Below are 23,672 nucleotides of genomic sequence, written 5' to 3'. Positions count from 1 at the left end.
TGCAAAGACCTCAGGCATGGGCTGCTAAATGCTTTGCTTGATTGTGGGTCCAGAACGCAGTGGTTCTGTTTTCTCCAGGTTTCCTACCTCCCACTCCATTCCTGAAGATAGAAATAGAGAGAAACTCACGACGAGTCTAGAGAATGAATTGTTTACAGGTAAGACCTTTACCCTCCTGTGGATACTATTTCCAGTCTCAAACAAACAAACAACAAAAATAACCAGGCACAGTCCCTACCTGCCTCTGACATGTGCCTGAAGCAGTCTCCACCTGCCTCTGAGATGTAAAATTTTGTCGAATTTTTAGCATGGGTGGACAATGAAGCACTTTAAAGTGAGTAACATATACACTTCTTAAATAGACAGTGGTGGGTAAGTGGTACAAAAGAGAAAACAGATGTACACATGAAAGAAATGGCTTGATTATGTTACCTCTCCTGGAACACTGGCTTCCAGGTGTGTGAACCTGGTGGCAGGTTCTCCTGTGCAGGGAGAGTGTAGATTGTTCCCAGGAGCCTTTGTGTTAGCTCTAGATAATGAGTCTTTTAAACCTAGGCCTCATAAAAAAAAAAAAAAAAGAGTGGTCTTCTGCTGTAGGCATACCCTTATCTCTCCTGAGCATCACTGTCATTTTTTTGTTTTTCAGCCTTTATCACTTCATGAATGGATATTATGTATTTGTTTAACTCTGTTGTCTCTCTCCATCTCTGCTCTGTCCCTTCAGGTAGTTTCCCCAGTCTAAGCTCCTGGAGAACAAGAACCCCACTTGCCTGTCCCACAGCTCTTTTATCGTTTATCCTCAGTATTCAGTAAATATTTGTGGAATTTCGGGAAGCACATGACATCCTAACAAATGTCATACTCAGAAAATAAAGCTAGCAGTATTTAAAAAAAAAGTTGAATTTATATTTTTGCCACTCATTTTTTATTAAAGAAGGGAACAGATTTATGGCTTGTGTATTTAGTTGTTTAGTGGTTAGGCTAGGCTTATATTTTCAATAATTTAGTAGATTGATTTTGCTGCCTATTAATATGCATAGAGCAGGCACTTTGCTAAGTATTTTCATGCCATCTCATTTACTCCCCTCAAATATCCACTAAGTGGCAAATATTGCTTGACTATTATTAATTTTTATATTTGGAAATTGAAAATTACTGACATTAGCTTACCCAAAGTTGCTATGCTAATCAAATGTGGAGTGTGAATCTGAGACCAGCTCTGTGTAACTCGAAAAGCCAGTAGCTTCGTTCTCCATTTCTTGAGACAGGGTTTCACTGTAGATAGCTCAGCATACTGAGAGCCTCTAACTCGCAGCCTCTTTGGTGCTGAGACTGTGTGTACACACTGCCACACTTGCTACCCCTGATCTGAATCACTTCACACTAAAGCCTCTTGCTGGAGCAGGTGCTGTTGCTATGTGTTTTCTTGTTTACACATCTTATTAAAGCAGGTGTCTGTTTCTATGCATGTCCTGTTTATATAGGAGAGCTCTGGCACTGCTTTTCACTAATTGTGCCCCCTGTTTACCCAGAAAGCAAGCATATGGCTTCCCTCCACTACTTTTGCTTTGGTTTTATTTTATTGAAGTGGAGATGCACACCTCTAGTCACACTTTTTCTTCCTTTAAGATGTATTTATTTTATGTGAGTGAATGTTTTGCCCGAATGTATGCATATGGACCACATGCATCAGAAGAGAAGAAGGTTCTACCTTTGAGAACTTAAATTATGAACGGCAGTGAGTCACCATGTGGGTGCTGGGCACTGAGTACAGGCCTTCTTAAGAGCAACAAGTGCTCTTAACCACTGAGCATCTCTCTAGACAACACATTAAAAACATACTGACTTTTTCTGTCAAATGGTTCCACCAGGACTCAGAGGAATGCGAAGGGAAAGAATTTGAATGATATCTTACTTCTAAGACATGAACTCATATCTGCCCAGTGTATGTTCAGTCTCTGAAATCCACCCAGGTCTATTATAGTGCCCTATGGAAAATCTGCTGTAATAATTTGAAGGCAGTGTCAGAAACATATGAAGCAATGTGTTAATAAGGTTACTTTCCACTTCTATATATATTATTTTTACATTATATAATATTTTATGGATGCTTTTCCCCAAAATTCAAAACTGAAACCACCTAAAATCTAGCAGTCCTATTCCAGGATTTGTATCCTAAGGAAGAGAAACTATTGTCTTGAAGAGATGTCTACACTTCCCTTCTTAATGAGACTGAATACCAGGCAAGAAATAGCAACGACCTCAGTATCCATCAAGTGGTGTATGGATTAAAAAAAAATGAGCTCATAAACAGAAGTAAACTCTGTAGCCATGCCCAGGGTAAAATGTTGTCATTTGTGGCTATATTAATAATAAGTGAATCAAGTCAGACACAAGCCAGGTAAACACCTCATGGTCTCACTCCTATGTGGAATGTTAAGTATTGATCTCACACAAATTGAGATCATTGTGTTTACCAGGGACTATAGAGAATAGTAAAGATATGAAAAGCCAGATCAACTGGTACAAAGTTACAGTTAGATTGCAGAAGTAAGTTTTTGGTTCTATGATATAAAATCCAGAGGAGGACAACATTATACATAAGAAAGTAGAACAAGGAATGTTCCAGGTTTTAATTTTTTTATTACAGTTAATTCATTTTTTTTTGTTATTTAAAAATAAAATATAATTACATCAAGCCAGACACTGGAAATAGTCACATGTCTACCAACAAATGAACTGATTAAAAAAATAGGTATATTTACACAATGAAATATTATTTAGCTGTCAAGAAAAATAAAAGTGGCAGATAAATTAATGGAAAAAATCATTCTGAATGAGGCAATCTAGATCTCAGAAAACAAATATTGTATGTTTTCTCTCATACGTAGATGTTAGGGTTTAAGATTTCTATATGTATGCTATAGTATGTATAAACATAAAGGTTGGGTACATAGTGAAATAGGAAAGAGGTAAGGATCTCTCAAGGAAGGGAAAATGAGGTTTATAGTGATGGAGAGATGGGAAGGATACTGCAGTGGGAGGATAAGAGAGGAAAGAAACACAGGCAAGGGCAACTAACACAACACGCCATTTGACAGAAGAGGCTGTGTGTGTGTGCTTGTTGGGGGAAGTGTGTACTAGGTGTGTGTAGGGTGGTGGGGTGGGCGGTGTTGAGGTTTCAGAAGCTCAAGTGACGACTAGTGGTTCATGCCTCTTCCTGCTGATCCAGATGTAGATGGAGGCTTTGATTTTTTTTAAAAACATGATTGATTAAAATGGGATGATCTAATGGGGATATGGAGCTATATTATTTAAATGCAGGTTATTGGAGCAGTGTGGGAGGGGGAAGGAGAGAGAGGCACATGCTGGAAGGGAAGAGAAGGGAAGGGAAGGAGGGGGGGAGAAGGGTGGGGGAAGGAGTAAAGGCCTGGCTGAACCAAAATGTCAGGATTCTATAGTGAAGGGACTCTGGGAGAGGGGAAGACTGGCTCCTAGGTAGAGGGCAGGGCATGCAGCAGGACTTATCAAAATCTACTTTATTTGGGGTTTCCTAACACCTCTACCTCCCTTCCAACCCACTGACCCTAGGTAGGCAAGACTTTTAAATACAACCCAATACATTTGTTCAGTGTTGCCTGCATATATATGTTTTCATGGCTGGCCACTTGGCTTTCAATAACCAGTCTTGGGGTTCATCCCTGGTGAATACTAATTCTCCCTCTCTCATCAGTTGTGAGTTGCCTGTAACTCTTCATTTAAGGGTACAACCCAATACGATTTCACTCACCTGCGTTGGGTTAACAACTTGTGTTGTAACTTTTCAGGTCTTGTTTAGATCAGAGAAGCCTATGGGGTACACTGAATAGTCATATGTTGAAATATTACAAAATAGCCGAAAACTCTATCGTTTTAATGGCCACTTAAAATATTCAAGAAAACATTTATTTTGATTAAGACATTTGAAAAGCCAACACACGGAGGCATGTGAGGAAGGCCTCCCTTGAGAGTAGCCATGATTATAGTAATAGGATGAAAAGGCGCTGGGGATAATGGGAAACAAATGAAAGAGACACCAGCAGGAGGAGGAAGAGTTAGTAACACACAGAAGGAGAAATCTCTTCACCTTTTGTCACACCTGTTAACCTTTTAAAAGCAAGCGCTCCTTTCCTCTCAGGAGAATTACATGAAGGTCTTTAGACACTGCTCTCTAAGTTGCAGTAAACCTTAAATTCCTTTCATTGCCCTTCAACCCTCTGAGCACTGTAGGTGGAAGTAACCCGGTGGAAGTATCTCCCCAGAATGTGCATGCACTAAGGTAACTGGGCTTGAGCGAGAACTAAGACCACTTAAGAAGATAAATCCATGCATATTGTGGAGATACAACCTTTTATTGCCTTGGACATGTGAAATAGTCTTATTTCTAAATTTATTTTTTATTTTACTTTGTTTTATTACTATTACTACTATTATTGTTGTTGTTATTTGGCTTTTGATTTTTCTTTTTCTTTTCTTTTCTTTTCTTTTTTTTTTTTTTTTTTTTTTTGAGACAGGGTTTCTCTGGGTAGCCTTTGCTGTCCTGGATTCAGTTGGTAGACCAGGCTGGCTATCTCTTGTCACAGAGATCTGCCTGCCTGCCTCTGCCTCCCCGAGCGCTGGAATTATAGGTGTGCATCCTGTGCCTGGCTTTTTTTTTTTTTTTTTTGGTTAATGAACACACTTTGAACATAATTGCACCTTCTATATACTTCAGCACTTTTATCCTCCTCTTAAGAAATGTAGAGAGAAGCAGTTAGTCAACCTACCCTAAGCAGATGTTCCCTAGGAGCATATAACATTAGTTCCAAAGGCTCCCACATATCTTCAGCGGGTAAAAGAGTACTGCATTGATAGGATAGCATACAAAAACGGTCTCATGCCCTGATTTCAAAGAATTGGGAATCATGTTACTTCAAATAGATTGCTAAATTTAGGTATCTTATTCTATAGAGTTGTAATCTTTCACTAAGCCTTAGCAGGTTTTAAAGATCCAAGTTAGTTTATTAGCCTCAAAAATCATATGTAAGTTATTTGTAAGCAAACCCTACTTATCATCAGTGTGTATGTGTGAGCTCATATATAAAGATCTCCCAGCTTTAGAGAACGTACTGATGACTAATTCTTATAGCTGTGATAATAAACCTGACAGAAGCACCTTGGGAGAAAGGACTCATTGTCTTACAATTCTGGGACAATGAAAGCACAAAGGTGGTGTTTATGACACTAGGACACAGGCTGGTTGCTCACATTGCAGCCGATCAGGAGACAGAGAACAACAGCCTGACCAGGACTGGACAGTAAACCCTAAGAACTACCCTACCTGACCCACTTCCTCAGTGAGGCCCTGCCCCCTAAAGGCTCTGTAACCTCCCAAAGAAGGACTATAGAGACCAAGTGTGGAGGAGTTTTAATTCAGAACATGGCTGCTCTGGCAAAAGATCACATCCAAAGACTTTCTAGGTCTGTGTGACCCAGCTGGAACACAAACACGCCTGTGATCCAGGAGACAGAGGCAAGCAGATCTGAGTTCAAGGCCAGCCTGATATAGTGCAAGCTGTAGGTAAAGAAAAGCTTAGGTCCAGGTGTGGTGGTACACACCTTCAATCACAAACAATGAAGGTAAAGTTAGTTGTTGGAAGGAAGCACCCACGTTTGAGAGTGATGTCTAATTGAGTGGCAAACTAAGTGACTAATGGGGAAAGATTCGACAGAGTAGGATAAGCTAACTTCCAGAAGAATGAGGAAAGGGAAGCTACTTAAAAGGGGCAATGCAGAGAGAGAGAGAGAGGAGACGGTTTTACCAGGAGAGTTTCACAGAGAGAGCTTGAATGAGAGAACAAGCTAGACGCAGGTGAAGTCGGAACGAGTCAGATAACGAAGAGCCAGGAGATTAGAGCAGACAGGTGGAGTTAGCTTGAGAAGAACAAGAAAGGGTGAGCTTATTCAGCAGTAAGTCTCAGAGGCTGAAAACAATGTAGGCCTAGGGTAGGTTGTATGTAGGCCAGCGGCCTCCAGGACTAGGCCTAGCTTAGCAGACAGAGGCGGTAAGCCTCCCAGACAACAACTGAAACAAACTAATAAAAGTTCCTTTTACACTTAGGCAAGACACTGAGGATCCAAACCACAACAATCTGCCCTTGGCTCCCAAGGGCTCAAGATCATCTCATAATGCAGATACATTCAGTTTAAGTACAAAACTCTCTATAGGTTAACAATGATAGCATTTTTAAAAAGAGATCAATGTTCAAAGTCTCTTCTGAGACTCCAGGAATCTCTTAGCTGGCAAACCTCATAAAGCCAAAAAAAGCTAGTGACATACAGTTCCAATATACAGAGTCATAGAGGAAACCTAATAGTTTGCCCCCCAAAGGAAGGAATGGGAGGAGAGTAAAGTTAAATCAGACCAAAGAAACACCAAAGCCCAGCAAGGGAAGCACCAAGCCCTAGAGCTCCACATCTGGCATTCATTGCTCATGCTGTCATCATCTGGGTGTGAATGGCCTTGGGTAAGACTACATTCCCAGTGCTTGTGCCTGCCACAGGAATGAATGTGCTGCTGCTTGGGCTGGCTTCAGTCAATACTCGCAACTTCCTGGCATCTCCCTCATTGTGGGGTGCTTCACTGTAACTTACATGCCGTCTTCACAGCTGTAGTCATTGACTACTTAGTAGCTACATGCAGAAAATAAGGACCTTGTCACATACTGTCTGGCCTCAGCAGCCTTCTGGACCTTCGGTGGAAGCCTTCCTAATTCGGAAGCGTTCATATCCTGTATGCCTGACAGCCAGCACTACAGTGATGCTGCTGCCAGGCTCTGCTAGCAGCTCAGGATGTAGCCCTGCCTCCTCTTCCCACAGCTGCCACAGACTCTAAGTGTCTTGGCAGTACCTAGAAAATATATTTGGCAAGGCACTCTGGATGCTCTATATTTGTAGGTACTCTTTTTCATTCAAATGCAAATTTTCAAAAGAATTTGCATTTGTTGGGTAAGATCTTGCTCTCAGATCACCTCTCTTATCACCACACTAGAAGATGCCAAGTTTCACTTTCACTCAGTAGTCCTTCTTATAGACCTTGGGGGACTCACAACCAATGTTTTAAATCAGAACTGGCCACCAGTCTTCAGAAAGCCAGTTAAAACAGCAAATAAAAAGTGAAAAAGCAAAGGGAGATTTACTCAATGTGGCCACATTGGGAAGCAGGACAAAGAGATTCCAGGGAAGCCAAATCCTTCTTCCTCAGCGTCCACGAGTGAAATCAAGATTTAACTAGAGGATAGTTGTAAGCAGTCCTGGTCAAGGTGTGGTCCTCCCAACCACTGGCCTATAATTATGTGGGCTTCAGTCGCCAGCGGTAAAACTGGTCTGACAAGTTGTTAGAACTGTGCGAAATCTCTGTCAGGGAGACAAATTCATCCAATGGCTGCCACCCTCTCCTTCACCCAGCATTAGATTCCACAAACTCTCAGTTGTCTACGTTCCTTTCCTCACCAAAGCACCTGTCTTGATGTCTTTCTACCAATGAGCACAAGTCAGGCCACAGCCAGAGTGATATGCTATTCTGAACATTTTTCACAAGATAAATTAGCCTGTTATTTTGAACTCATCCTCACTTGAATTTTCAGATCACAGAAAATACTGGGAATTTTTTTGTTAGAATGTGTCATGGGTCACTTGCAGCCCAACTTCAATAGAGGGTCTTGTCCCCTCTGAAAAGTCTTATGCACGTTTTCCACTGTCTACCTTTCTGTTAGCATACTGGTCAACTGGGTTCACACTAGAATTCGGTCTGATTACAGCATTTTAGGACTTCACCAACTGGGATCCAGCTGTTCAAAATAAGGGACTATGGGGTCATTCTGCATCTAAACCATAACAAAGATTGCACAGCCTTTTAGCTAAATAACAGGAAGTGCACACACCTATCCCTATTTAGGAAAAATAATTTTTCTCAGTGTGCACTTTCTGTAAGCTTTTAGCAGCCATCTGACCTACATTTCAGGGCTGTATACGGATAAAAATAGAATCCTTTTAAATATTTATGACATATAAAATATTGTTTGAAGTATGCATATCAGCAGAGCCTTTTGAATTTAGGAAGACCAATGACAGAAATGAAATAATCTCACTGTTCTTCTAATTGGTGTCTCCTCTAAATAATGGCTACAGAGTTTGCAGTAAACACATTATAAGTGGTTCCAGTATACTGTGGCTCTCCACAGAAGCTCACTATTTTCTTTAGGAATTTTGCTTCAACATATACTTTATTATCCTTAAAATTATTGATTTTCATGTCAACAACTAACTATGAAGTTAAATAAATTGAATGATATAAAAATTGAGTACTTTTCTCCCTCTCTATTATATCACCAGAAAAAAGAAAGTGCAGAACTTACTTCTTTTCAATTTGTATGTGTCCTCTGTGTTACTTTCTCTAAATAGATTCTAAATACACAGGTAATATAAATATTTTCCAGTTTCACACATGGATATGTAAGTCATTTAAGTATTCTGGGTGAGGTCACATGTGGTAGTATATACCTTTAATACCAGCATTTTGGAAACACAGGTAGGCAGATCTCTGTAGTTCAAGGTCAACTTGGTCAGTATAATGAGTTCCAGGCCAGCCAAGGCTACATAGTGTGACCATGTCTCAAAACACAAAATATCAAGAAACAAACAAAAAGGCTTCTGGGTGATCAATTTAATATTATTTTAGCTTAGTAAGAAAAGTAAAAACTAAAATTTACAGATTAAATTTGATTTCATAATTGTATTTATTAAAATAATACTATTGAACAGAAGAAACTACATTACTTGGAAATGAAAACATTAATACAATTTATGAAATTCAAAAAATGAGTAAACATGACAGTGTACTTACTTGTTTATCAAAATATATGTAGTCAAGCCATTTTCTTTTTATGACTCAGGCCATAGATGTGTGTATGTGTGTGTGTGTGTGTGTGTGTGTGTGTGTGTGTGTGTGTGTGTGTGTGTGTTTCATTCACCTATTTATTAATGCTTATATGTATTTTAGTAATTTTTAGTAATGAATTTACTTTTCTATCTTTTGATTTTCAATTCTCTCATTTTTTAAGTCTATATAAATATATATGTATATATATATTGTTTTTTTATCCCCGTGCTTTAGTGAGTGTCCTGCATAGTCTCCCCCACACACATACACACTTCCTAGACCTGTGGATTATGATGGCTATTTTACTTTTTACCTACACTGGGCAAAAGGCTTGCACAAATAGTTGGCAAAATATCATCATGGATATATCTATAAAGTTATCTGTGGAAGAGTTTAACTTTTTATGTCAGTACAATAAATAATGAAATTACACTCATGTGTGCATGATGTTTGCTATTTTGGGTCCTGAGAATAATAAAAAAAAAAACACTAAAGAAAGACACGCATCTTCCCTCCCTTCAATAAGAGCACCACAGACTCTCAGACCGACTAGTGCCACGCCTACCCATTCCCGGCTACCCCTGACCTCCCCTCTCCCCGCTGCAGCCTCTGGATTTGGGCTGAGTCACTCTACTCATTCTCCTTACTCTCAGGATCATTGAGGGAAGATTATGAATACTCCCATAGCAGCTAGAAAGTTCTGTAAAAAAGCTTTCTCTTGAGTTCTCTGTGTGTACACCTGTAAGCAAATTCATAGATAGTCTATTCATTTACATTATATTTCATCAAATATCATTCATATATAATGCTATATATTCCTATATAAAATGCTGTATATTCCAGTATTTTCTATAATAGTTACATTATATATATATATATATATATATATATATATATATATACATATATAAAGTGTCTATACTATACATACACACGCACATACATATACATACATATCCATTTTGTTTGGAGAATTCTAATACAGATTTTTGTACGGAACATGGCTCTAAATGAATATAATTTTAAGAGTGGCTTTTCTGAATTGATTCTGAGACTTCTGAGATTTTTCTCTCTAATCTGATTATATTTAATGCTGTAAATGAATATTTCCATTGATAAAGAATGTGAAAAATCTTGGGCATGCAGTGTTTATAGAGCTACTCAAATTGACTACTCCTATCCAGCCACTTACCAGAAATAAGAAATTTCATGAGTCTCTTATGTTATTGTTTGCATTCTTTTCCATCCAGTGAAGACAGTACCATTGAGTACTTCTTAGAGGAAGTCCACGAGTCTCAGAAGAAGAAAGGAAGGAGCATTATCTCTCACTCAAGAACTCATATAGACAGCATGAGTTTGCAGGTGTGCCAGGAGGGAAACCCTCACTTCTGTAGACACAGATCCTGCTGAAAATAACACACAGCCTCACCTTGCGGTAACTGAAGTACAATACAAGCAGAACTTCCAGTTTCACCAAGTGCCACTGACAAAGTAAGGACAGGGAAACAATGAAGACAAAGTGAATTGAGACATGGCTATGCAGAAAGGCCTCCAGGAAGTGAGACCTCTGAGCCCTGAATTCTAATGAATTTCTTACACGTGGAAAAGCACTCCCCGCTCCTTACAGAATCGCCTCCTCTGCAACAAAGTAAAAGTGACCCCCCCTACTACCAATGGAGCCCTGCTGCCTTAACCCAAGCAAGAGTGACTTCCCAAACCCCTTGTGTTTTCTCCAATGCCAATGGCAATGGAACCACCGCACATGGTAGTAACAACTGGATTGACCTCATCGTGATAACGGGCCCCTTGAGGCAGTTGCTGCCTCAGGATAACGCTGACTACTTTTAGTCACTCTAGTCAATGCTTTTCTTCTAGATCTGCAATTTGACTCTATGGCAACAGGCCTGTGAACGTGAAGTAAAGAGCTTAGGCCATGAGGAAATATAAGTGTAACAAACAAGAACTGCTTCCGTTTTCCAATCCGTGCGTTTGTAACATGTATGGAAGTGGATATGCAAAGTGTGGGATGGTGGTGGAAGAGACATAAACTTGGATCAGGCCAAATATATTTTTATGGACTCTCTAAACAGGTCTTACACGGTATCTTGAGGAGCTAGCAAGCACTCCAGATCTGAGGCTTGGCTGTTCAGCTGACACAGATCAGAAGGTGATCCCTTATTGTGGTATGAATCTGGTTTTGGAAGTGTTTTCCAATCCTCAGGTTGGAATTGTGGTCCAACTGAAGTTGTGTAGAGTCTGTCGTCAAGCCTTTTAGATGGTATACCAGGTGAAAGATATTTAGGGCATTGGCAGATCTACCACCAGAAATGGCTTAAGTTTGGTCTCAAAGAGTGGTATGGGTTTTGAAGGACTTCATCCCCCGCCCCCACACACAGAATGGGTTGTTATGAGAGTCTGGCATCCCCTTGAGTTGTTGTTTCATGTTTTGTTGTATGACCTCTGTCTTCCCTACATATTCCCACCATGTGAAATCCAAACAGGTGACAGACAGTACAACACTTTTGCATATCTAAAACTTTGAAGTAAGTTATCCCTTTTTATTTATAAGATATCCATCCATTGGTATTTTGTTACAGAATTTACAAAATAGACTAGGATACCTACTGTGAATAAAATAGAAATAGCCAACCTCCTCTGATTTAATGGGAAGGTCAAAGAATAAGGGGTATTGAAATGCTAAAGTGGGTTTGATATTTAGCATCTACACATTCATATGGGTAAAGTCCAGATAACATATTTTTCATTAATAATCTGAAAAATAGATTTGTGATAAGATTCCCAGCATCCTTGATAGGTTGCAATTGTACATCCCTGTAGGCCACTTCTTATGGTAGGAACTGCAGTCACTCAGTTGGAAAATCTAAACACAATAGAGTAAATGGAATCCCTGGATGGTAGTAGCCAGGAGTCAGCCCACAACTTATAATAAGGCCAACACTGTTACTGTGAAGAACAGCAAAGCAGCCATCAGAAAAATTTGGTTCAGTCAGAACTATGATATTAATTACTTGATAAAAAGAGAAATGGCCCAAAAGAGAAAGAAATGAAATTGTCTAAATCCTTATCTGATTGATATGAGCACAAAAGTCAGAGTGAGCAAATCAAATCATAAAAAGGGCCACCGCCCTTTATCACTTCCCAGATATGAGTCAGTTTCCAAATCCAGAACTTTTGCCTGGGAACAATGCAGAATTTCCTCAAAGAAATATTCCAGTACATTCCCAAAATATTGTAAGTAATATTTTCATTTCAGCTTTCTCCAAACATGTTCCACTGTCTTCTATCAGAGCAAATGTGTCTTGGGAGGAGGAAAATAAGATGCTCTGCAAGTGACTAGACTCTGATTCCAAGTGGCTCTGTGTGCCCCTGTGCTTCTTCAGTTATGGATGTTACATACTGTATGGACTTTCAACCCAAGAACATCTCCCAGTTGGTCCAGTGGGGCACTAAAGGCATCCTGTAGTTTCCCCCCTCTGTTCTGATATATGTTACTGGATAAACATGAGCAGCTGATGAAAGAGCTCTCAGTTTGGTTCTAGCCCTGGAAAGTGACAGCTATTTACTAAGAAAAGACAACAAAGGAAGCTGTCAGCACTTCCAAGGGCATCAGTAAACCAAAAGTAATGCTTCATCTCTGTAGGGATTGCAAAGATGCTTCTACCATAAAGGCTTGTAAGATGTCAGGGATGCCAATTACCATCTCCACCTACTTAACTCTCATGTTTGTCTCAAGTGGATGACGGATGGGTCTTGGACAAAACCAGCAGATTATTTAACAAGCACAAGGTCAAGCACATAGAGATTCCAACAGAAGCCATCACACTGATGGAGCTTGACTGTTTTAACCCAGTCCTCTGGCAATTGGGTATGCAGCTATTGTTCTTGTGAATCCTCAATTTCAGCAACAATCATTTGCTTTCTGCTGGCAAAACTGGCTTAGATTTTTATTTTTTTATTTAGGGTTCTTAAACACTTCAACCTCACTTCTAACCCATTAACCAGAAGAAGGGGAGAAAGACTGTTAGTAGGGAAAAGGGGTTCTGGACCTATTTACACATAGTTCCGTGGCCCAGTTCTACTCTGTGTTATCAGAATACCAGCAGTTCAGTCCAATAGCCAACACTAAAGAGCACACAGGTCCCTAGAGGAGGCACAATCCAGCATAAACCAACCATAAGGCTCCACCAAATCGGAATGAATCTGTAGAAGCAGCTAGAACCAGCCGGAGCACCACAAAAAGTTCTCTGGAATGTTTCTCTCTGCAAAGCGAAGACCAGCAAAGCCCAAGGAAGACCAAAAAAGTGTTGCATGGTGTAGAAATGCCAAAAACCTCATCCTACTATCTGTGGTACCCACCATCATTCACCCTCTCTTATGTCTATCCATAGCAAAACATCACAAGCCCTCTCTTCCAGAAAACATCATGTGACCTCTCACAAGACAGCTTTCAGCAAAACACCACATGACACAACTGAGTCTTCAAAGAAACCAGAAACTTCCACTTCACCAGTATCTTAGTATTTCTATTACTGTGATGAAACACCATGACTAAAAGCAACACCTAAAGGAAAGAATGTATTTCATTTTACAGTTTATAGTCCATTATCCATGGACATCAGAGCAGGAACTCAGACAGGCCTGCGACCTAGAAGTGGGAACTGAAGCAGAAACCATGGAGGAATGCTGTTTACTGGCTTGCTACCCATAGTTGTCTCTGCTTGCTTTTTTATATTCTCTGGGACTGAGCATAGGAATGGCACATCTCACAATGTGCTAGGCCTTCTCTCATTAATCACTATAATAATGCACTACAGACTTACCTCTAAGCAAACCCTTCAGAGGCATTTTCTCCACTGAGAGCCCCTCTTCTCAAATGACTCTACCAAGTTGATATAAAACTGTCTAGGACAGCTGATGATACACCTTAAAAATCTCCATTAGGTGTATCAGTTCTTCAGCCTTATGTCACAACTTGGGTCAAAGGAATATGATCATATTTCCCTTCCACAAGTCCATTATATTAGTGACTTTATGTTGATTGCACCTGGTGAGCAAGAGATAATCTATTTGTATTGATAAGAGATTTCACTAATATTCATAGGCCTTCTATTTAGTACAATTTACACAAACACAACAGTATGGGGAATATTGAAAAATTCTGTGAAAAATATGAAGTATGTTGTACAAGGTTGCTCCTGTGTTGAAGAAGAACCACAGCATATAGTAGACATATTTGCATTGTGAGGTAACATATTCCTTACTTCTTTGTATTACTCCAGCTTATTTCCTATATGGCCTGAAAAGTTTCTAGTATTCAGTAGAATCCAAAGTAAGAGAAGGCCCTGTAATAACTCCAGTGTGTTGTGCAAACGGTGCTCTTGTTGGACTGTATGACTCAGAAGTTCTGATGGTACTAGCAATGTCTAGGCTTGTGGTTTCTATCCCTTGGCAGACAGTTTAGATGAGTTACAGTGAAGGCGTTATGTATTTGTGAGCAAGTCCCTGCCATCATTCATAGATAACTGTTTCCTCACAACACTCAATTCTTGGCCTGCTTCTGAGTCTTAGGACAAAGTGAATAATCGCCCCTGAATTTGTAAGCTAAGTTGAAATTTATGCTATGCATAAAAAATTTAGGCATACATGCAACTCTTCATTATAAAATATGAGTGGTGCATGCATATGTAATTGGGCCCAAGCCAGGCCCTGATGGCCCAGGATGACATGGTCCAAATGCCTATGGTTCTCATTCTTGTATAATCTTTTCTTTCCTACGTTCCATATGGAATCATGGAAACTTCTCTATGATAAACTGATGGAGGAAAAAGAACTGGAGTCTTGATTATAGGTGGTTCTGTATGATGCGCCAGCAGCACTCAAACGTTGACATCTCAGGCACTCTCTCTACGACCCTGAAGCCCAATATTGAACTGAAATCCATCAAGAGGCCATGACTTGATAATAATACTTTGATGTGCATTTTATTTATAAGAAAAATAGTTACATGTGTAGGTCTTACTGATCTGTGGGCCACAGCCAACATGGTCTAGGAATGAGAGGAACATGCTTGACACATAATTGATCAAAACTTAAAGAAGTTTATGGTAAGAGCTCTTAAAATTTTCTATTTATATGATTTAAGAAAAATCATACAAACAAAAAATCTTTGTAACTCTGTGTGTATGTATGCAGAGGTCAGAGGAACTAGATACCCCTAGAGCTATGAGCTGCCTGAGGTGGATACTAGGGGGTGAGTTCCCTTTATGTAAAACAAACATGAAAACTGAAGAAACAATCATGAAGTCCCTCATATAGATGATGCCCTTAGCAAAGGACTGTTATCCAGTGTTTATAATGACCTGTTTTATAGATATTAGTCAAGTCTTTCCTTCTGCACCCCTTTCACTGCCCAATGGATTCATGAAAACAAAGTGGGGGGCAAAAACTTGCATGGTAGAAGTGAGATAAGGGTTCAGCAGCATGACTGACAGGGGTATGGCCACCCCCAAGTGTCTAGTCTGCCATCAGTAGCAGAGACCCAGACCAAGACCTCAATACAGTATGTTTTTTCTGCTACCTAGTACAATGGATTGCTTCATTGTCGAAGAATCAGTGATTTATTCGTCAATAGAAGCTTATTTTGGATAAACATTGGCCTTCTTCTGCCAAAATTATCATATGTGGACCTATAGAAGACTACATACACTTGTGGTAATTACTTTTCCATTGCCTCAGTAAAATACCTGGTAAAAATGACTTACATGAAGAAGGATTTAATTTGCTTATGCTTTGATAGGGTTCAGTGGCCATGGGAAGAATGTTGTGAAAGTAGGACTATGTGTCATAGGACATCTGTCCACATCACAGCTTACCAGGAAGTAGAGAAGAAGACAGGAAATGGCAGGGACAGTATCCCTAAGTACTTGCTGTCAGTAATCTCCAGGCCCCGACCTTTTAAGGTTTTTGAACTTCCCAAAGGGGCATCACCAAGTGGGGATCAAGCATTCTGATATGAGCCTGTGGTGACGTTTTACCTTTAAATCATGATCCTCATCAGTGCTCCACAGTGTTGCTTCTGATTCAGAAACATGTGTCATAGCAAAAGACCTATGGCCGGGAAATGATGTTTTCAGAATTTCCTGTTCCTTCCGTCTTTCTCATAATCCTGAAGCTGTTTGCAAAGAGAAAAGTGGGGTGACCTTGGGAGCAATTCACAATGCTGAAGTAAAGCTCTACCAAAAAAAATCACATTTCGGATTATCCCTTAATATTCGGTGCTGCCTCCTCAATGGCTGGGATTCAGGGGTGTCACGTCAGGACAAAACGGGGTAGCTTCACTTAACACCAGCTTTCTAACACACTGGAACAGGTCTGGCTTCCGTCCACATGATTCACGCTGTATTGGCCCACAGGTCTTAGCTCATAAGTAAACGTGCTTCTGCCCTGAGTGAGACACAAAGATGACTCCATGCAACTGGGAGGTCAGCTGCTGGGATGCTTTTGACTTCTATTGATTCTGAGTCACCAAGCCAAAAAGACTTAGAGCGTTCTGTGTTTGGTCTGGACTATCAAAGGGAACTGGAGGAGATCCTTAGTCTCTGGGAGTCTCACTGTAGTCACCCATCATCTCGTGATAAGGGATGTGCCCTGAGAGCTGTCATTAGGCAATCCCATCCTATGTAAACACCACGTAACATAGTTCCATAGGCTTACATCATGTAGGCGTGTCTCTGGATGCAGCTTAGCGTAATCAGCTGATGTAGAGTTTGCCGAATGAGACTGCTGCCAGCATAGAATGGCTGCTGCTCCTGCTGCTGCTGTTATTTTTTTTAAGTGAAAGGATTCCATCTATAATAATAATAATAATGAAAAAAATACAGTATAGTAAATATATAAGCCAGCAGCATAGACTTATAGTATCACTATCAAGTATCAGGTATTATACTCAAGTGCTGTTATTTGATTAGGAACATGAGATGCCTGTCCGTACCAGAATTTGCCTCCCTGCAAGAGCCATGGTCGTGGTAGAATTGTCATGGCTCAGATGTGACTCCATACATACAAATTTCCAGCTGCATTACTATCTCATGGGACCATAGTTCTATGTGCTGCCTGTAGAGGGGATATTATGATGTACTTCACTATATTTTCATATTTTGTGTTTAAAGTCACCTGAAAACTACAACACCTGATTCAGGCAGGACTGCTAAAAGCCCAGAATGTTTGGTTTTTTCTGGCCTTGTCTATGGAGGTGTTTCTGGTCGTTTTTACTCATGTGACAGGCATTATACAAATTGCTTAGGACTTAAATGGAAGAGAAAAGCAGAAGGGAGAGAACGCCTGTTAAAGCTTGGCTGTTTGTCTTTCCTCCACTCATAGCTCACTGTCCTTCATGTCTTCAGATTTGCACTGAAGTATACCATCAGTTTTTCTGGCACTCTAACAGGCAGCTTGTAGGTTGAGAGACCTTGGGTCCATGATGATCTTGTGAAAAAAAATACATATGATAAATCTCTTCATATGTTCTGGTGGCTTATATGTCATGAAGTGGGTAAAAAAATTTTCAAGCCCCTCTTAGTCACGTGGGACTACATGCAATCCTGTATGCTATCCTTAGTAGTGCTATGTAATTTATGAGACTGAATTATCATGTCCTGTAATTAAGATCACTGGAAAACTGCAGTACCCAGTATAGAGTGGGCCTGTGTGTATTTTTCTACATCCTGTTGGTCTGTTTCTCTAGAGAGCTCTGCCTAGTACACTGACTGAGATAATGAATGAGTGAATGAGCATTTGGCATCATTTTGAGGATACACATTTCAGTTAATGCGTGCCTTATAAGATAGAGATTTATTAGGAAATTATTCACAACAAAGAATTTAAAGACGTGTTCAAAATGACAAGAACTTGTTTTTTAAAGTCTCATTTCCTCATATAAACTTTCATAATTAAGTTGGGTTTTGTGGGTATTTTCATCAGTGACTTAGTCTTTATTTTTAAAATACGCATTGAGGGTCACTGTGTGCAAGACACTTTAGCAGGCAGAGAGAAAAACCCGAATATACATGCCTTCAGTGCCTTTTACATTAGTGGAAAATAGATAATACAATTATGCAGAACATAGTCTGTTTTGGATAATGATAAAATAACCAAAGAGGTAGGGACGTGAGGTATGTTGAGGGATAAAGTCCCTATTTAAGATACAAGGGCCAGAGATAGCTTCCATAGAGACATATAAACAAAGTCTGAAGAAATATAGGGCCTCTTCTTAGACCCAGAGAAAGAACTTAAAGAGCACTCCAACAATACTACATGATGCTACAGTGATAGTATCATGGTACATGTGGTACTACAACAATACCACATCCTGATACTACAGAAATTATACATGATGAATAGAGTGGCGGTGGTGGTTGGAGTAGGTGTGCTGGAATATTATTAAGTCTATAGATCATTCGGATTAGTCAGGTAGGGTACCATCTGTGGATTTTGAGGAGAACTATGACATAAAATGACTCAGATTTCCCATAATAATTCAGACAACTGAGTATATATAGTGAGAGCAATGGAAGAAGCAGAAATCAATTACACATTCAGTGGAAACCTAAGTGGAGGACAATAATGGTTTAGAGCAGGCAATGGCAATAGAACTTTCAAGAGGTTGTTAGCTATTGTATATGATGTAAGGATGAAGATGAGATTTGCAGACATATTGCACATGCATCATACAAAAAAAAAAAAAAGAAAGAAAGAAGAAGAAGAAAAAAAGAAAAGAAAAAGTTACAGGAAGAATGAAGTCACCATGGACTAAGAAGGGGAAGACCACTGTATATAAAGAGTGGGAACATGGCTAGTCCTAGGTATTTCTAGAAAATGCTTAGTGTCCCGCTAGATCAATGTAGTAGAAAGCCACAAAAGTACAGGGTTCCCCAAAAGGAAAGGAGGACCAAGAGTTAATCGCTGAGACAGCTGTTTTGTGCATCTGTGGACTGTGATTTCCATCAATGGACAAGCGCCCTTTGCATTGGACTTCACTCTGTATTCAAATTATTTTAATAACTATCTCACTTTTAAAATATTGGTTTCTGCATGCTTTTTGTTTTGTTTTTGTTTTCTTGAGACAAGGTCTCGGTATGTAGCCTTGGCTAGACTGGAACTCACTACATAGGCCTTGAACTCCTCAGAGGTCATCTTGCCTCAGTCTCCTGAGTCCTGGGATGAAAAGGCATGCACTACTTTACCCGGATTTCCTATAATTTGTTTTGATCATACTAACATCCCCAATTCTTCTACAATTGACAACCCCCCTTCCTTGCCTCCCTAAGCATGTGCCCTTTTCGTTTGTTTTAATCCTTTATGACCAGTCTGTGCTGTCCAAATATTCTTGTATGTGGTCCTTTCTGGAAAGCAGTTGGCTTCATAGGGGTACACTCCCAGAGAAAAAGTCTCTTCCTTTCCCGGCAGCTAGCAATTGCCAGTATCCCCACTGCTTCAACTAAGGTCCAACTCCTGTTGCCTTACAGAGACCTAGTTGGCTTGGTTTGCACATGCTTTGTGCTGGGGCAGCTGTGAGTTTGTATGTGCAGCTGCTCTGCTGTCTGGAGATAATACTTCCTCACATCCATTCAGTGCCTCAGGCTTTTCCACACCTTCCACTTCCTCTTCCTCAACGATCCTTGCTCCTATGAAGAAGGTTGCAATATGTATGCTCCCCTTAGGGTTAAGTGTTCTTTCTTCACTCTCTTATTCTTTGCACCTTGGCCAGTTGTGGAAAACATTTTTTTCCTGTCCCTGGTATTGGACTTATTTAGTGTATTTAATAGCAAATTTGTTGGACAGCTAGAGTCCCTTCAAGTTTTACTTTGCTGATATTCTAAATGAGAATGAAGATGTTTTATGGATATTAACCAACATAACAGTGATTAGAAAGCAATACAGTTAATATAAATTTGAATGAATTCTTACAAGCTTATATTACTTGAGTTATTCCATCGATAACTGCAGCTCTCATTTTTAAACTAACCCAGACAGAAAAGAGAATTTATAAAAGATGACATGAACAAATAGTTTAAAGGGAAACTAGAGTCTTACAGATAGACAATGAATAATACTACAATATTTTATGTAAATTGTGACTACAAGAGTGAATCTACAATGACAAAACCACCCAGAGCCCCAATATAGTGTCGTAGAAAATAAAATCTATTAATGTTTACTATTAATTCATAGAATTATTTTGATGGCTATTACTCAACTGCTATCATTTCAATAAAAGACAAAAACACCTGATAGATTTTTAATGTGCCTATACAGTAGAAATGGGCAAAAGCTAACGTCCTAAACTACCTTGCTATCTTCCAGTCCCACATCCCATGCCATTTGACCTATTCATTCCTGTATGTGCTATTTCCCATCCGGTATCCCACAAATACTTGCACATGTTTCTCATCTGGGCTGTTTCTCTTCATCACCGGTCTTCAGAGCAAATTCCATCCATCCATGTTGTTCTTTTTTATGCTTTATGGTAGTCTCTTGTTCTTCCTTGCCTCCATCTCTCTCATCTCCCCTCGGATCCTCCTGTTCTCCAAATCCATGAAACTTGGCCCCACCTACCTCACGTCTGCTCTGCCCAGGTGTAGGCATTTATTCAGCCAATCAGGGATCATGTGGAGGCAAGGTTATATAGCTTCAGTTTGGTATACGTGAACGAATCTTGTAGAACAGTAAGAATCTTGGGATGTGGGGAAAGCAATTAACATCTGAATACAGCACACCAGATTATGCCTTACAATACAGTGCTTCTGGGATACAATGGTGAGCACATGTTTCATGAACCTACTCTTATAGTCCAGTGCTGTATGTGGACAGTATTGAAGAAGAGTGGCAAAACTGTGTGATAACCCCTAAGAGCTCTTATGTTCACTCTCACTTTCATTGTAGATAGAGGCTGTGCATATAATGATTTTACTCAGGTGATTAGTAATATTGTATTTGCAGTCAACCGAAGATAAGAAGATTTTCTCAATCTGCCTAACATAATCAAAGGACTCCTTTAAAGGCAGAGTTTTCTCAAGTTGGTGAAATTAAGAGGAAGTTAATGATGTAAGTCGTGGTTTTGAAGCTTCTCTTGCCAGATGAAGAGCCACATACTCAGGAAACAAAGGTCTCAGTATCTGGAAACCAAGGAGCTGGATTCTTCCAGGGAGAATGAGCTTGGGTAAGGCTGGGTTACCTCAGGGGCTCAGTAGGAGAACCTGTTTGTACAGTGGTTTGCTTTCAGGCTTGTGATGCAGCACAGAGATGTGGCTAAGCCTTACTAGATTTCCAACTTTCAGAATTGTGATTCAACCAGCTGATGTCACTTTAAAATATTGTGTGCATTTTAAGGGTTTGTTATACAGAGTAGGAACCTAATACAGTTTATTTCTACTTCATGTGGCTGACTGGAAGGCACAGATAGGACACCGAGGCTCGCTCTCATAGATGGCTCGCAAATTGGCACATGTGGCACCTGCCAGATGGTGCTGAATACTGGGGACATGAGGTTTTCTTCACTTACTTTGTTACATCACAAGAGCAGATGTCTCAAGAGCAGAATGAGAAATGTGTATGGTGATGATAGAGCTAGGAGATCACACACCATTGTCACCAGCTTTCCTTGGCTGAGGTCTTCATAAAAGTCCACTAAAGTTCACGTAGGGGAAAGCTACCCCTTAGCACTCAGTCCTCTCACGACATTGTAAGAAGTACATGGTACGTAGATTGGGTTTAGTGATTTTGTGACAAACTCCTATCCCAAGTTAAGATTATTTTATTTTGTTTTATTTATTTATTTTTGAGACAGGGTTTCTCTGTGTAGACTTGACTATCCTAGACTCACTTGGTAGAGCAGGCTAGCCTCGAACTCACAGCGATCCACTTGCCTCTGCCTCCTGAGTGCTGGGATTAAAGGTGTGCATTCTGTACATGAGTGTATACATACGAGTGCAGGTGTTCACAGAGGAGGCTCAAAGAAGGCACTGGATCCCCAGGACTGGCATATTGGCAGTTTTGAGCTGCCTGACATGGGTCGTGGAGACTCAGTTCTGGTCCTCTGTAAGAACAGTATGCACTCTTAACAGCTGAACTATGACTCCAATCCCAATCTTGTTTTATTAATGTTAATTTTGGAGGAAAGTTGGAAGCAATGTACTAGAAAGAAAGTATTGTCGAACTCCAAGGGCAGGTTATAGGTATCAAGGTGTTTGAACATAAAATGTAAATGCATACAATACACTTCATAATGGTAAATGCCAAGAATATTGACCAACTTATAATTTAACCTTAATTTCTATAAATGCTCATACATTAAAATGTAGGTTAAATGCTTTTAAATATAAACATGATATATTAACCTCGGTTAATGTGTTATCAATTTGGGACACATACATTATTCCTGCTTTTGAACATTTATTCAATGTGTGTACCAAAACATTTATATATCATGACCTGTGAACTTGTTTTCCTGGATATGGAAAAGCTAAGGAACTAGAATATTCTTACTCTTTCAGATATAACAGTGAGGCAGAATGTTTATTAGAGGGATAAAAATATGTTTTGGTTTTATATTTTTTCAGGGAATATAATTGTTTTTTATTATAAAAATTATTTTTATTGTAGGAAACACTGTTATATAAATGTAAAGCAATGACATTTGTCCTCAGCAGATCTGTACTGGCTACATAAAATATGAAAATCACTTTTGCTCGTCTCCTGTACTTGAATGATTAGGAAACAATTGCCCCTCATTACAGAGTGAACCAGACCTGAAGAAAATACACTTCACTTGTAAAGACCAAAAATTCTGATGAAATAGTGTAAAGACTTGGAAGAGTAAAATGGCTTACATTTAATATAATTGTTTAAATCTAAATTTCACAGTATGTTTTTTACAAATGACAAAAACTAGGAAAAGCATTTTCACATTTTAATTACAATTCACATGTCTGTAGCTCCTGCTGTGATGTTTTGTTCAAAAGAAATCTCATCTGTGAAGTTGCCAGTATAGAGGCTGACAGATGGTAAAGCCAGTTCCCAGCTTCCCATAGTACTGGTTTCATGTGGCTTAGACTATTTTATTAGTGCTTTTTTGCCTATTATATATTTAAGTAGTACAAATGTGTTCTCGTTGCACTTTTATTCTTGCTACTGGTATAATTATATCTATATACATGTTTAGGTTAGTTTCAAATTTTATCAAGATACTGTTCTTACGGGTGATTTAGATGATGCTTTCAGTGTGTCAAGAACTATCTGCTTGGATGGAATGCATATTATCATGTAGGAGCTAGGACAATGCAGAATAGCAAAACACAAAGGCCAGGCTGTTGGACATAGATAACATTAACATTTTTTTAATATTGCCATCAGACAAACTAAATTATTCAAAACACGGTAATTACATCGGGTGGAGGCTAGGAATCTTGAACTTAGTTTCTTAAATACGTTATCAGGAGAATAGTTTGTCTTATTCATGTGCAGTAATATAAATGTATATGTTAAAAAAGAAACGCAATAAAATGATTAAAAACAAACAACCAACCAACCAGACAAAAGAAATCAGAAACAAATGTAAGAAGATAACATAAAAAAAAACAGTTTCTAACAGGGAATCTACTTGCAAAGATTTTTCAAATAACCTGATAAATATTAT

This window comes from Acomys minous (assembly GCF_964271855.1).
Source record: "Acomys minous genome assembly, chromosome: 6".
In the NCBI taxonomy this organism is placed as follows: domain Eukaryota; kingdom Metazoa; phylum Chordata; class Mammalia; order Rodentia; family Muridae; genus Acomys; species Acomys minous.
This window is presented reverse-complemented; position numbering follows the sequence as displayed.